Source organism: Schistocerca serialis, chromosome 6 (assembly GCF_023864345.2).
Source record: "Schistocerca serialis cubense isolate TAMUIC-IGC-003099 chromosome 6, iqSchSeri2.2, whole genome shotgun sequence".
Lineage (NCBI taxonomy): Eukaryota > Metazoa > Arthropoda > Insecta > Orthoptera > Acrididae > Schistocerca > Schistocerca serialis.
This window is the reverse complement of record NC_064643.1, coordinates 522375473-522389304: the sequence shown is the minus strand read 5'-3', so window position 1 is coordinate 522389304 and position 13832 is coordinate 522375473. Positions and strand designations below refer to the sequence as shown.

At 42.8% G+C, this 13832-nt stretch overlaps 1 non-coding gene across 1 annotated transcript; it reads left to right on the top strand.

The window, feature by feature from the left end:
- The first annotated feature begins 208 nt into the window (after positions 1-208).
- On the top strand, positions 209-292 carry Trnas-gga (transfer RNA serine (anticodon GGA)). Its single transcript is given in 2 exon segments — positions 209-248; positions 258-292. It is a non-coding gene; the product is annotated as a tRNA-Ser (tRNA).
- Positions 293-13832: the final 13540 nt, after the last annotated feature.

The following is a 13832-nucleotide window of genomic DNA, read 5'->3' as shown; positions in this document are numbered from 1 at the left end:
TCCAAGAAACTTTTAACATAATTTCAAATCTTTTCTAAACTTTCCTCGCTTACATTCTTAAATATTGAACGTATTACCTCATTTGTAAAGTAATCAGAAGTTTTCCGTTTTATACAAGGGATTTCAGGTCTTCAAAGCAATCACGTTTTATTGGTGGTGTCAAGAAACATTTACATCCTATAAGGATGGGAATGAAATGACAGCGCCGGCCGGAGTGGCCGAGTGGTTAAAGGCGCTACAGTCTGGAACCGCACGACCGCTGCGGTCGCAGGTTCGAATCCTGCCTCGGGCATGGATGTGTGTGATGTCCTTAGGTTAGTTAGGTTTAAGTAGTTCTAAGTTCTAGGGGACTTATGACCACAGCAGTTGAGTCCCATAGTGCTCAGAGCCATTTGAACCATTTTTTGGAAGACAGCGACATGAAACATAACTCCGGAAAATCTGAAGGAATTTCAACCAAATCCGTTAGGTATATGACTTATTGTTTTTACAAAAGTTTTTTTAAAGTAAGTTTTCCACAACCACTTGGGTTGGGGATGTGGACAAGGGGGATAAGGGGCGACGTAAAAATGTTCGAAACCAACTTATTCTATTTATATTCTGTATCTAATTGACTCTCCAATACATTTAAAACTAAGAAGTGCAATTTGTTCCTCACTTGTACTGTTTAGAGTGTGAACCAGGTCACGTGAATTAGCACTGCAGCGAGTCAAAACTCACGTCAACGAGTTCGGGTGCTAAGGTCAAGCCAACGGCTGAAGACAACAGATAAATTTAACAACAAAAGGTGCAAAGCAGAGAATCAGACATCTTTTGAGCGATATATTTTATATATTCATATGTTCAACATTTCCTAAGCCTCTGAACCTATTTCAACGTAACTTTACCGAGTGTACTCGTTTTCGGGACAACAACGTTTCAAACCTGCGTCCGGCCATCCTGATGCAAGGTTTTCCGCGATTTCCGTAACTCGCTTGATGAAGGTGGCGGGATAGCTCCTTCAAAAGGGCACGACCGCTTTCCTTCTTCCTCCTTCTATAATCCTAGCTTCTAATTATCTCCTCCTTCTCTACCTAAATTGGTACATATGCACAAGATCTGCTACTTAGGACATCCGCAGTCGAGACGCCTGATAATTAATTTAGAGAGATCCGCTTCAGTTGTATTAATATTTATTTAAACCACGACCTGTTTCGGGATTTCAAAATTCGATCTTCAGGAGTATGAAAACTGTCCTCCATCTGGCAGCCGCACCGTAGGCACACATATTAAACACTATCTGTAAAGAAATATTGTGGGACTAGAAACTACCAGCCTCCTACTCGACTGGGGGTGATAACGCGGTGATGGACAGAGAAGGGAGGAGAATGAGGAGGAGGAGGAGGAGGAAGTGGACAGAGAGAGGACAGAAGAGAAGATGGGCAGAGAGAAGGGGCAGGAGGAACTGGACAGAGGAAGAGGGTGAGATGGGTAGAGAGAGGAGGGAGCAGTAGATGGACTATTAGAAGACTAGAATAAATAAGTACTTGGGCTACGCTTGTTTCCTCAGCTAGCGAACGTATGAAGGAATGATTGAAGGGTGGTAATGCGGGCTGCCTAACTCCTAGGTGACCGTCCATTTCGTGTCTAACATATACATTATCTAATCAAAAGCATCCGACACTTGTTATCCCTTACTACATAAACTTCCTTTCTTACTGCTTTATGCATTCTGCTTCCCAACAAATTTTGTAAAGGTACATCATATTCAGTATATCAGGAATATCGCTGTTTGGCATGTGAAGGTGTGTGGTTTTAGAAATAACATTAGACAAAATTTGGAACACAGGTTAGATCTCAGAGGAATGGAAGTTGCTCCTGATACTTTCATTGCACATCAAAGGTAACAAGTAAGATGGTGAAACCAATAGAGACGTACATCTTTTATCACCTATCATACAATACTATTAACAATATTATTTGACCGGGAAGATCCTGCTCGTAACAGCCCGCCTCTGTGGCCGGGCGGTTCTAGGCGCTTCAGTCCGGAATCACTCGGCTGCTACGGTCGCAGGTTCGAATTCTGCCTCGGGCATGGATAAGTGTGATGTCCTTAGGTTAGTTAGGTTTTAAGTCTAGCGGACTGATGACCTTAGATGTTAAGTCCCATAGTGCTTAGAGCCATTTGAACCATTTGAGCCTGCTCGTAACAGGTTTTCAACCTGCAGTCCAAAAATTGTCACAGATTAATGAACTCCAAAGACAGTCGTAATATTCATTCGGTAAGAAAAAAAAAAAGCTTTCAACGCTGTTGCCACAGAAAGCCAAGATAAAGTTATCCGTGAATCTGTACATAGATTACAATAGACAAACTCAATCAGTGGAAACCTATCTCAAAGCTAAAGTTAATGGGTCATTTTCGTCGACTTTGTTTCAGACAAAACGACGACTAGCGATCTCCACTGTTTTCGAAATGCGTGTTGGAAAAGTTTGTGAGAATTTAAAATGAAAAACATAAAGACGGCAGAACGTAACCACTCATGCTGGGAAGAAAGAATGTATGTTCGACAGTAAACCCTTTAACATTTGCAGATAATTTTGCCATATTTCTGAATGTCTGTGAAATTCAGAAATACATTCTGGAGGTAAGTAAAGACAACATTTTTAATGTGACACTGGGACATGGTTCACGCTCCATTCCACCGCATTTCGCACTGATAATTGCATAGTTGATTTCACAAGCTAATGTAAGCTCGATTTGGTAAAGTTCAAAAGAAAGAAACAAGATGTGATAGGAAATCTATATTTACATTTAATTAATTTTTTGAGCTGATATCGGCTTTCTTTAGGCATCAGAGGGGAGAATAAAAGCTAAACCATTGAGAACCAACATGGCCACTTTAGGAGACATTTTCGCTCGGAAAGGATACATGAGTGTCGACACATGGGCGGAGGAATACTACCACCAGTTCCCCAAGCTAAGGCGTTGGTAACCTGTGAAGATGCTCCTTCCTTGCAAGAACGGGAAGGTCTGTTTTTTTCCGGGCGGTGGATGGAAGCCAAGTAGTTCCAAGCCTTATTTGACCTAACAAGCGCTCTTTTTCGAGTTGCAGAGCAGGATCTGAGGGCAAGTGGAGGAATGAACTTGACAGAAAAGTTCTGCTAAAATAATAGTTCCCCCTCACTGAACCGAAGGTGTAAGTAGGGCGGCCTTGCAGTTTCCGGTGTTGGGACGGAGCACTTGACGGAAGCCTGTGTGAGTGCTTGACGGAAATGACGGACTGAAAAATGATTCTGACGTTAGCCACCACATGAGTTGCAGAGAAGCTATCAGACGCTACTTCATGCCGTATCACACCGACGGCAGTATCATCGGCGGCGTTTAGTCCCAGCACCAACTACAAGGGGCGTTCAAAAAGGGATGTAATACATTTCTTAGGAATGCTGGTTGGTTTTGTTCAAGATTACAATATACCATATTACTTCCCAATCTCTGGACTACAAAACCCTATTGTTCAACGTTATCACTGTTCAATGCGATATCCTTACGCCACCTTACTGGGCGAGCTTGTGTGCCATCGTGGTACTACTCTGCTGGTCGACGTCGACGCCGACGTCTTGCTGCGTCAACAATCTCCACATCATCGACCTTCTCATTCCATGTGAATGCTTCGTTTATTGGTTCACACGGATGGAAGTCGTAAGATGCGAGATATGGGCTGCAGGGTGGATGAGGAAGAACAGTCCAATGACGTTTTGTGAGCTCTTCCTGGGTGTGCAGAATTGTGTGAGGCCTTGTGTTGTTATGGGGAAGAGGAAGTTCATTTTCATTATTGTGGCGACCAAAAAGCTGAAGTCGTTCTTTCAATATACTCAGGGTAGTACAATGCACCTCAGAGTTGAGCATTGCAGGCGCTGCAGTCATGGACTGTGCTGCTGGTCCCGGCGGAGGTTCGAGTCCTCCCTCGGGCATGGCTGTGTGTGTTTGTCCCTACGATAATTTAGGTTGAGTAGTGTGTAAGCTTAGGGACTGATGACCTTAGCAGTCAAGTCCCAAAAGATTTCACACACATTAGAACAGTTGAGCATTGCAGCGTGAGGGAGGACATCGAACAGAACAACCACTTCCGTGTCCCAAAAGACCTTTGCAAAGACCTTACCCGCTGAGGGTGAAGCTTTGAACTTTTCCTTCGGAGGAGAGGTGGCGTGGTGCCACTCCACGGCTTACCGTTTTGTTTCTGGTTCGAAATGATGAACACATGTTTCGTCGCCTATGACGATGCTCTATAAAATTGTCACGATCAGCGTCGTAACACGCAGGCAGCCCTGCACAAAAGCTCATGCGTTGCTTTTTACAGTCCTCTATTAGGCGGTGAGGAACCCACAGGGCACACACCAAGTGGGGAAGAATTGTATCAGCACTACAAAGAGAGCTGCACAGTTGAGGGACGAGGTGTCACATGGTGATCCGTGGATCACCTCGAATGAGAGTGTCCGTACGTTCCAACATTGCAGCAGCCTCAGCTGTGTGCAGTCGGTCGGCACGCGGTAGATGGGACAGGTTTGCGCGACCTTGCTGCGACGATGGCAGAACAACAACAGTGATCAGAAAAAAATTTCAAAATTCGCTTCCTTGAAAATCTTACAACACCGGTTTTATTGTATCTATGTGTATCTTGAGCGTTTAGGAGAGAGAGGAGAGAAAACTTAACGTTCGACAGAAATACAGTAAGCATTTTGTTTCGAGTCATAATGGATGAAGATATCCGAAAATGGAAAGTTAAAAAAGAATAAAAAATTACCGAAGTGTCAGAAACACTACCGCCTTGTCACAACACTATTGAAGTGGAAGGTGACCAGGAGCTGTACTACAGTAACAATATTGGAATGGTTGGAAATCGAATAAGAGGAAGACCCAGAAGTAGATGGTGCAGTATTGTAGTCATTCATAAAACACCAGAATTTCTATATGAGGAGGCAAATTAAACGCACAGCACTAGTAGTGTGCTGCGCGACATATTGACGTCGATTATTTTTCTAGGCGTAACGTTGCAAAGCGACATGTAATGGAACGAGCACGTACTGGCGGTAATACGAAAGGCAAATAGTCGATTTCAATTTATTGGGAGCATCTTAGAGAAGTGTAGATCATCTATGAAAGAGACCGCATATAAAACAATAGTACGACCCATTCTAGAGTACTGCTCGAGTGTTTGGAATCCCATCCAGGTCGGATTAAAAGAAGACATCTATGCAGTTCAGAGGCGCTTGAGTTCTTAATAGTTCGTGAACTCAATTGGGAATCCCTGGAGAGATGGCGAAAAACAACTTTGAGAAAAGGACATTTGAAGGTGACTGCAGAACGATTATGCTGCCGCCAACGTACATTTTGCATAAGAACTACGAAGATAAAATGAGAGAAATTAGGACTCTTACGGGGGCGTACAGACAGTCGTTTTCGCTTACTGTTTTTGCGAGTGGGATGGGAAAGCCAACGGCTAGTGGTGGTATAAGGTATTCCCCGCCGTGCAACATATTGTGGCTTGTGGATTATGTATCTGGACGATACAATCAATGATCGCTTTCAGAGCTCAGAATAGGGGATAATAATGCCAGTTAGCGCATAATACTGTCGTCTAAGCACGTTCCTGAGCTGATGTTGAGAGGAAACTGATTCGACTTTTCAGATAGGTGAATGGAAGACTTGGAGACATAACAGAGGCGTGGTAGCGTGGTCGAGATTCTAAAGTCATCTACAGATATGCTCGGATGCGTATGGTGAAATGCGTGAATAGTATAAATAAACTGTGTATAATTATTTTTATTAGTAAGTCAGATTTTTCGTGGAGATGTAAAAACTGTACAATAGGTATAACCTGCTGAGGTAGAGCACTTACCGCATTTGTTAAGATACTGGACTCGGATTCAGGAGGAGGGAATATTATTCTCCGTCCCGTGTCTTGCATTTTGTTTTCCGTTATTTTCCCAAGTCTCTTCATACAAACGATAGAAGGGTTCCTTCTATGCGCCGTGGCCGACCATATGTCCTGTCTTCATTAAACATGAATGTATGTTGAACTGTCTGAATAAATAACTTACGTTTTCCTTGTACTAAAATCGCAGATCCTATGTGACTGTAAGATGATTCTTCAATACATAAATTACTAACACAAATATCAGAGGTGAGGTATCAAGGATGCCGAATGAACAATGAAGGCGTTGTATAAAAGTAGGTGGGTCAGGTTTTCGAGAGGACATATGATCAACAAGGCCTTTGCCACATGAAAGTATTCTGCCAGCGCGGTATGGCTACAGATTAGATCGCCCCACATGAACTGTGATGACTTAATCTGGCACAGAGAAGACAGAAGGAGATGAATACAGAGAGAGCACTGTGCCCCTGCCCCTCCTGTGATTGACGCGGGGTCGCCTCGCTAGTGACGTAAGAGGCCCGCTTTTGGGCGCCTCTCGTTTCCAGGCCACGGTGTTACGCCAGGATCATCGCGAGGTTCCTTACGACAGATCAGAGTGCGGCCAATTGCTTCACATCTTCATGTCTACCAGCAATGCAGTCCAAACTGTTCGACGTCGAGATAAATTGCCGTAGATTCCAGTGCTGACTTTCGCTATTTGAAACTAATTGGTAGTACGTGGAAAACCTGCTTTTGTTTTCTCACGAAAGTGATTTGATTTAGTCACAATCGGTGCTATTTGCTCTCGAAAAACATTTACACTAGTTCAGCATAGTGTAAGCAATAAATTCGCTCTCATATCAGCCTTTTAGTTTTCTTGATCTTTGTCACTGATTGCAAAATCTTCTAAGACGTTACGTCACGTCACATTCTTCCGCAAACTTATTCACGGAGTAAAGGCTGTTTCTCCGAGATTGTCCAGAGAAGTGGAGTTACTGTATCACAATCTTACGGCTGCTATTCGTACACCGTCGTCATTGGGTAAATATTGAAAGCAAATGCTACCCAACGCTATATTATAGCACCAGGTCCCCTGTGGTCATTAACGGAAACACGTGGAGACGTAATAATTAACAAGAATAGTCGTGACTGAAGAAAACGTATAGTACGGTCCATGTTTTCAGATACTTCTATCAAATGGTTCAGTGTATCCTCGTGAAATATCGTTAGTACCCTTAATCATGAATACTCATGGGAGTGGAAGACAGAAAATAGCGCGAAAATGGACACATTCTGGTCCAAAAGAGATTATATTTGAAGCTGTATAATTTAACCATTAAGGAAAAAATGTAATCTGGCAGTGATACCTCAACATAAAGCAACTTTTCGGGCAGTAAAAAATGGCAGGAAAATCATGAAAAACTATAAAATGCATTTTTAACGCCCTTAAGAAATCTGAAGAAATTTAATGCTCCTTCGAACAAAGGTGTTCTAGAAAACTAATTTCCTAGATGAGTTCGATAAAGAACTTTCAAAAATTCTGTTGAGTATTATGAGCAGAAATAAATTTTCATGGGGAAGGGAAACATTTCGGAAAATCTTTGATGGGATTTCGTTTCAAAAATTGTAAAAATAAGAGAACCATCGAAACGAAGCATTCCGATATTGTTGCAAAGCTTACCGAATATTTAACAGCAGGCAGAATTAGTGAAATTGAGCCCAGTGAACCAGCGATTTTCACGAACGAAACGTGGGTGCATCCACATTATACCGTAAAAAACTGCTAGCAACATGAAGTACTTCCGCGTGTAATGACTAACAGCAATGTGGGCCAAAGAGCTATTGTTACCCACGATGAAGGAGCAACGGCTTTCGTAGAAGTAGCTGGGTTAATTTATGACTCGAAATCTACACCTCAAAATTATCAAGATGATATGAATAGGGATAATAATTACAAATGGTTCGAGGAGAAACTGACTGCTAATATCCCAGATGACAGCAGTGTTGTTTCTGATAATGCACCGTATCATACTCTTCAGACAGAACCTCCACTACTGCAACTCTCAAAAACGACATAACTGAAAGGCCCATTCAGAACAAAATCAGTTTTGAACTGAACTTATAAAAATTGTGCATTCTAATAAGCAAAAGCATGTTTTTAGAGAAGATGCAGTTTTAAACCATAGAGGACATAGTTTTCTGAGGGCCCTATAGCGGTAATAAATAGCAGAAAAAAACGTTTCTACCATTAATTTAACCATCCTAAAACAAATAACCAAAGAATCTTCGCACAGAGATGGTTTAATATAAGAAACAACAGAAAATATGCACTGGGTTACAGAAATCATGCGATAGCGATACGCACTTTTACAGGTGGCGGTAGTATCGAGTACACAAGGTATAATAGGGCAGTGCGTTGGCGCAGCTGTCATTTGTACTCAGGTGATTTTCTGAAAAGATTTCCATCTAATTATGGCCACAAGACTAGTATTAATAGACTCTCAACGCGAAGTGGTAGAAGAAGCTAGACGCATGGGACATTCTGTATCGGATATCGCTATGGCATTCAGAATTCCGAAACTGACAATATTAAGAGTGTGTCGAGAATACCACATTTCAGGTATTATCTCTCACCACGGACAACGCAGTTGCCGACAGTCTTCACTTAACGACCAAGAGCAGCTGCATTTGTTAACAGACAAGCAATACTGAGTGAAATCACCACAGAAATAAGTTTGGGACGTACGACGAACGTGTCCATTAGGACAGTGCGGCGAAATTTGGCGTTAATGGGCTGTGGCAGCAGACAAATGACGCAAGTGTCTTTGCTAACAGCACGACGTTGCCTGCAGTGTCTCTCCTGGGCTCGTGACCATACCGGTTGATCCCAAGACGACTGGAAAACCGTGGCCTGGTCAGACGAGTCCCAACTTCAGTTGCTAAGAGCTGATGGCAGGGTTCCAGTTTGGCGCAGACCCCACGAAGCCATGGACCCAAGTTGTCAACAAGGTACTGTGCAAGAACGAAGTGCCTCCATAATGGTGTGCGCTGTGTTTACATGGAATGGACTGGGTCCTTTGGTCTAGCTGAACCGATCATTGACTGGAAATAGTTATGTTCAGCCATCTGAAGACCATTTGTAGCCATTCGTGGACTTAATGTTCTCAAACAACGATGTCATGTCGTCGGGACACAATTATTCGCTATTGGTTTGAAGAACATTCTAGACAATTTGGTGGAATGGTTTGGCCATCCAGCTCGCCCGACATGAATCCTATGGAACATTTATGGGACATAATCAAGAGGTCGGATTGTGCTCGAAATCCTGCACCGGCAACTCTTCCACAATTGCGGACACTGTAGAGGCAGAATGGCTCAGTATTTCTGCACGAGACTTCCGTAACCTTGTTGAGACCATGCCACGTCAAGTTGCTGCACTAGGCGGGGCCAAAGGAGCTCCGACACGATATTAGGAGGTACCCTGTGACTTTTTTTACCTCAATGTGACAATCAATGTTGATCTGGAAAGTGGAGGTGAATATGCAGCACGTGGTGAAGACAGAGATACGGAAACTGATACGGCGGATGAAACTGGAACGAAACCCAGTGAAATATATTCAGATGATGATGAACTTGGCGTTTACCTCTTGTGTGATGCATCGTAACTCTAGTCACTAAGGTTAGTTTTCATTGCACAACCGTAGTTATACCGCCCTCCCTTCCATCCACTACTCTTATTACTCGCTGACTCACGGTAAGCCGACCGAAGCGGCCTCACTCCCACGTGCAACGATATTATGGTCGACTAATACTGACTGACAGGCGGAATCCAAAATGTAGCCGAGCGGCTCTAAGTGCTTCGCTCCGGAACCGCGCTACTGCTACGGTCGCAGGTTCGAGTCCTGCCTCGGACATGTATGTGTGTGATGTCCTTAGGTTAGTTAGGTTTAAGTAGTTCTAAGTATAGGGGACTGATCACCTCATATGTTAAGTCCCGATGACCTTAGCACTTAAGTCCCATAAGATTTCACACACATTTGAACATTTTTTGTTAAGTCCAATAGTGCTTAAAGCAATTTGAATTTTGAATCCAAAATGTAATTCTTGTTGTTCCGTCTCTGTTATTTCCTGGTAGTTGTTTACGTTTCTCGCTTGGGGTACTTTCGTGAGAGTGGGTAGCCACGAAGACGGAAGCTTGTAGTTGTCATATCTATTGGAATTGTGTCCATTGTTCGACGTTTCAACAGCTTCACAGACTGTCCTTCTATACATATATATTAGTTTCTTAGGCTAGAATGAGTATGTTCAAAAAATCCACAACCGGGCCACTTTCTTCTTGGAGGAGGAGGAGATTAGTGTTTAACGTCCCGTCGACAACGAGGTCGTTAGAGACGGAGCGCAAGCTCGGGTAAGGGAAGGATGGGGAAGGAAATCGGCTGTGCCCTTTCAAAGGAACCATCCCGGCATTTGCCTGAAGCGATTTAGGGAAATCACGGAAAACCTGAATCAGGACGGCCGGAGACGGAATTGAACCGTCGTCCTCCCGAATGCGAGTCCAGTGTGCTAACCACTGCGCCACCTCGCTCGGTTTTCTTCTTGGTTTTCCACTCTCATTAATTTTACCTTCTGTCTTGAACGCGTGTGATGACCGTGTTACTCCACGTGTTCTTTTACAGTCTTTCCAATTTCGTTCATGTAAGCTTTGCCACAGCTGCACGGCACTTCATATACTGTCGCAGTGTGGAGGCGCTCAAGCTTATCTGCTGTAGTCTTTTTTGTTGACTGAAAAACGTAGACTTAAACCATTCTTCCGAACCAGTGAAGAAGCTTGAAGAGGAAAATGGTGCGACCTAACGACTCAGAAGATCTTATAATAAATTATTTCTCTTTAAAAGAAACTGATCATACTACTTCCCTACATCCCTGTGATAAAGTTTGCATTATTATTTGGGAGGGCACATTATTTTTTAAAGTCCTGCCACTAGTTACGTGCTGTTCTTACTCTTTTCGTGTAAGTACCACACACAGCATCGCCTACGCCGGTTTTGCAAACTGAAGTGTTTGTCTCACCCAAATTTTTTTTCTCAGCTACTACTCGTTCCAGCACCAAATTAATTATTTCTGAATCATCATCATCATCATGATTTAAGACTTATTATGCCTTTCAGCGTTCAGTCTGGAGCATAGCCCCCTTATAAAATTCCTCCATGGTCCCCTATTCAGTGCTAACTTTGGTGCCTCTTCTGATGTTAAACCTATTACTTCAAAATCATTCTTAACCGAATCCAGGTACTTTCTCCTTGGTCTGCCCCGAATCCTCCTACCCTCTACTGCTGAGCCCATGAGTCTCTTGGGTAACCTTGCTTCACCCATGCGTGCAACATGACCCCACCATCTAAGCCTGTTCGCCCTGACTGCTACATCTATAGAGTTCATTCCCAGTTTTTCTTTGATTTCCTCATTGTGGACACCCTCCTGCCATTGTTCCCATCTACCAGTACCTGCAATCATCCTAGCTACTTTCGTATCCGTAACCTCAACCTTGTTGATAAGGTAACCTGAATCCACCCAGCTTTCGTTCCCATACAACAAAGTTGGTCGAAAGATTGAACGGTGCACAGATAACTTAGTCTTGGTACTGACTTCCTTCTTGCAGAAGCGAGTAGATCGTAGCTGAGCGCTCACTGCATTAGCATTGCTACACCTCGCTTCCAGTTCTTTCATTATGTTGCCATCCTGTGAGAATATGCATTCTAAGTACTTGAAACCGTCCACCTGTTTTAACTTTGTTCCTCCTATTTGGCACTCAATCCGTTTATATTTCTTTGCCACTGACATTACTTTCGTTTTGGAAATGCTAATCTTCATACCATAGTCCTTACATTTCTGATCTAGCTCTGAAATATTACTTTGTAAACTTTCAATCGAATCTGCCATCACTACTAAGTCATCCGCATATGCAAGACTACTAATTTTGTGTTCACATATCTTAATTTCACCCAGCCAGTCTATTGTTTTCAACATATGATCCATAAATAATATGAACAACAGTGGTGACAGGTTGCAGCCTTGTCTTACCCCTGAAACTACTCTGAACCATGAACTCAATTTACCGTCAACTCTAACTGCTACCTGACTATCCATGTAAAGACCTTCAATTGCTTGCAAAAGTTTGCCTCCTATTCCATAATCTCGTAGAACATATGCCTTTTCTAGATCTGTAAAGCATAGATACAATTCCCTGTTCCACTCATAACATTTCTCCATCATTTGCCGCAAGCTAAAGATCTGTTCCTGACAACCTCTAAGAGGCCTAAACCCACACTGATTTTTATCCAATTGGTCCTCAACTAATACTCGCACTTTACTTTCAACAATACCTGAGAAGATTTTACCCACAACGCTGATTAAAGAGATACCTCTGTAGTTGTTACAATCTTTTCTGTTTCCATGTTTAAAGATTGGTGTGATTACTGCTTTTGTCCAGTCTGATGGAACCTGTCCCGCCTCCCAGGCCATTTCAGTTATCCTGTGTATCCATTTAAAACCTGACATTCCACTGTATTTGATGAGTTCCGACTTAATTTCATCCACCCCAGCTGCTTTATTGCACTGCAATCTATTGAGCATTTTCTCCACTTCCTCAAATGTGATCCTATTTCCATCATCATTCCTATCCCATTCTACCTCGAAATCTGAAACATTACTGATCGTATTTTCACCTACATTGAGCAACTCTTCAAAATATTCCCTCCATCTGCCCAAGGCATCCACAGGATTCGCCAGCAGTTTTCCTGACCTGTCCAAAATACTTGTCATTTCCTTCTTACCACCATTTCTAAGACTGCTAATTACACTCCAGAATGGTTTTCCAGCAGCTTGACGCATAGTATCCAACCTGTTTCCAAAGTCTTCCCAAGATTTCTTCTTGGATGCTGCAATTATCTGTTTTGCTTTGTTTCTTTCTTCAACATAACTTTCTCTGTCTACCTGAGTTCTAGTATGTTGCCATTTTTGATACGCCTTCTTTTTCCTTTTACAGACTGCCTTGACTGTGTCATTCCACGAAGCTGTTTGCTTCATACTACTTTTACACACTACAGTTCCAAGACATTCTTTAGCCACTTCTAGTACTGTGTCCCTGTACCTTGTCCATTCCTTTTCCAGTGACTGTAATTGACTACATTCAACTAACTGGTACCTTTCTGAGATCGCTGTTATGTACTTGTGCCTGATTTCCTTATCCTGAAGTTTGTCCACTCTTATCCTCCTACATATGGACCTGACCTCCTGCACTTTCGGCCTCACAATCCCAATTTCACTGCAGATTAAATAATGATCAGTGTCATCAAAGAATCCCCAGAATACACGTGTGTCCCTCACAGCCTTCCTGAGTTCCTGATCTGTTATTACATAGTCAATGACAGATCTGGTTCCCCTGCCTTCCCAAGTATACCGGTGAATGTTCTCATGTTTAAAAAATGAGTTTGTGATTACTAAGCCCATACTGGCACAGAAATCCAAGAGTTGTTTCCCGTTCCTGTTGGTCTCCATGTCCTCTCCAAATTTACCCATAACCTTTTCATACGCTTCTGTTCGATTTCCAATCCTGGCATTAAAATCACCCATGAGCAGAACACTGTCCCTGTCCTTTACTCTAACAACTACATCACTGAGTGCCTCATAAAAACTATCCATCTTATCTTGATCTGTCCCTTCACAATGCGAATATACTTGCACAATCCTAATTTTCTTGCTAGACACTGTCAAATCTATCCACATCAGTCGTTCGTTTAGATACCTTATTGCAACTACGCTGGGTTCCATTTCTTTCCTGATGTAAAGCCCTATACCCCATTGTGCTATTCCTGCTTTGACTCCTGACAGGTAGACCTTGTATTCTCCCACTTCCTCTTCTTTCTCACCCCTTACCCGAATGTC